The sequence below is a fragment of the Lytechinus pictus genome, unplaced genomic scaffold, assembly GCF_037042905.1.
Source record: "Lytechinus pictus isolate F3 Inbred unplaced genomic scaffold, Lp3.0 scaffold_20, whole genome shotgun sequence".
In the NCBI taxonomy this organism is placed as follows: domain Eukaryota; kingdom Metazoa; phylum Echinodermata; class Echinoidea; order Temnopleuroida; family Toxopneustidae; genus Lytechinus; species Lytechinus pictus.
Genome location: NW_026974141.1, coordinates 1,979,102 through 1,981,738, shown reverse-complemented (window position 1 = coordinate 1,981,738; position 2,637 = coordinate 1,979,102).

Sequence of the window (2,637 nt, the reverse complement as noted above, 5' to 3'; positions counted from 1 at the left end):
TATAGTGTTGTCCATTCTTTTATATTATCAATGCTATACCTACTGTAGCAAACTAAAAAAAAAAAGTTATATACCCAGCTATGAATCCTCCAAACCATATTATTCTATCTTTATCTGCAAAAACATTCAAATTTCTCTTTGAAGCTGCTCTCTTTTATATGATAAAGAATAAATACCATGCTCATGTTTAGAATTGGTTGACAAGCAATATACAAACAAGGATAAATTATATTTTTTTAAGAAATAAGAAAATGAAGCGGTGTCCTTTAATTTACCATTGCCAGTATGCATGTAGGTATATTATTGAACAAATGGTACTGTACACTTAAAAGTGGATTATTTTCCTCAAGACTTGTTAAGGGGAAAATATATCGTTGCTATGGTAAAAAGTGTTGCTAGGCAATGGAATTGTGTCACTAGATAATGGTAAACTCCGAAATGTTGTTTGCCTATCGATAACACACTATCATATGTTAATTTTATCAATATTTTTACTCTACGGCACAGCTTCGTCAGCACATTTGGTTGAGATGAAGAGTGGTAACATAGCTGTTGCTAGGGAATATTGTTTCTGGGCAACACATTTGACTCCATGGAAGCTATAAAATAGTCAGTTTGTTGACTGATTATTGAAAACGAGGTTGTAGGTATCTATAAAATAATTGTGTCAGTATTATTGCTCATAATGGACTATTTTTTTCCACAGATTTGTCCAGGGAAAAGAATGTTAACATAGTCGTTGCTCTGGAAAATATTCGTTGCTAGGCAACAAATTGGTATCCATGGGTAATATGAAATGGTCATTTTGTTGTTGTTCTATTGAAAACAAGATACTGCATGTTAATTGATCAGGTATCATTAACTCAATCAACTTTTTCACCACAAAATAGTATAAAGTATGTGACTTGTACGTACGTGTATCAATGTAGTCAAAATGAGCAATAATATGGCGATTTGTACGATGTGAAGGGGTAAGTCAGGTAAAGATTAGCATATTCATTTGAGGTTCGCAATAGCTAAAATGGGGGTTTTCAGTTCTGTTTATTATTTGTCAATAATACTATATATAATTTCATTGTAACTTATTTGGTTTAATTCAACCTAGTTAAAAAGTTAAAAGTTAGGTTTGAAATGGAAAAATAAGTAATTCACTTAATGAGCTAAATGGTTGCTAAGGAAAGTTATGCTGCTAGGCAACAATTTCTGAGAAAATATTCATAAAATTCATGTTTAGTTATTGTTCAGTAATTCTTCTTACAATATATAGTGGATCTATCCTTTGAAAATAAGAAAAAATGCCTGATAATTTAAATTAATGAGTAAAAAATCAATATTCATGATAAATATTCAATAGGTATTTAAAATGGGCGTGGCTTATTCAAGGCTGGTTTCCATGGTGATGCTACACATTACGGCATTTTCAATGCCCAATTTCGAAAAATTCAGAAAATATCCTTTGATTTGATGTATGCATTTGCTTTGATCCAGCCGGGTGGATTAAAGTCAAGAAATAAGGCACTTTTTGGCTTCTGGCCGCTCACCTATAAACCAGGTCCTCTTCCAATGAAAGGTGCACAGTAGCTAGGCCTACACGTTCGTAAAAAGCATTTTTCTTGCCTAGACAGGGCAAGTTTTCAGTGCTTCAAAAAGCTTGGGCACTGTGCCCCCGGCCCCCCGGATCGCCTCCCCTGAAACAAACAAAAATAAAGTTGAAACGGTCGATCGGGGAAAATATGGGTAAAAAAAAATCGCCCCCTCCCTATTGGCGAAAGCTGGACCCGCCCCTGTCACATACACTCACAGAAAAAATGGTTGCATGCCCCCCCCCCCATTAAAAAACAAGGACCCCCGGTGCCCCCAGCAAAGAAATCCTATCTACGCCACTGTTTGGTGTCATGTGATTTAGGCCCATGCACTTGAATGAAGACTATGCAATATATTCATGACACAGTAATTATGTTACCAAGTAACAAGTGCGTTCCATTCAAAATGAATTTAGTTCTCTGTCTACACAAATAATCAGGATATTATTATCTGTATTTATGGTATCTATCTCAATAGGTATATTTCCAGAGTTTATAACAAATAGCCAATGAGAATGTACACAAAGTGTGAAATTCAAATATTTTCTCGCTCGCTGTTCTCGGAAATATTTCTTTGATGGGGAACAAAATTAAGCCACAATCATGCATATATGGTTATCTCATGCTGGTATTGCTGAAGAAGTATACATTTTTAAGGGTGTTTCTTACGCTCGCTCGCTTTTGATAATAGATAGATTAAAAAAATAAATAATAATAAATAAATAATAATTTGTATAGCGCAACTTTGATGAATGAATGATCAATGAATAGATATGATTAGATAACAATAAATAAACACATAATAAATACATGAATGAATACAATAGAAATAGAATAGAAATATGAGAATGAAATTAGAAATGATTTATAGATGTATTTCAAAAAATGAAAAAATAATGAATTGTGTTTAGATTTGAAATCAGATATGAATTGTGCACAACTTTGACTGAATTTCACCGAGACGTGATTAACAGCACGGTAAATTGAAAAAAAAAATTGACATAAAATTCGTAGAATGTGATAAAAAAAATTATCGAAGATACCATACGCGCGA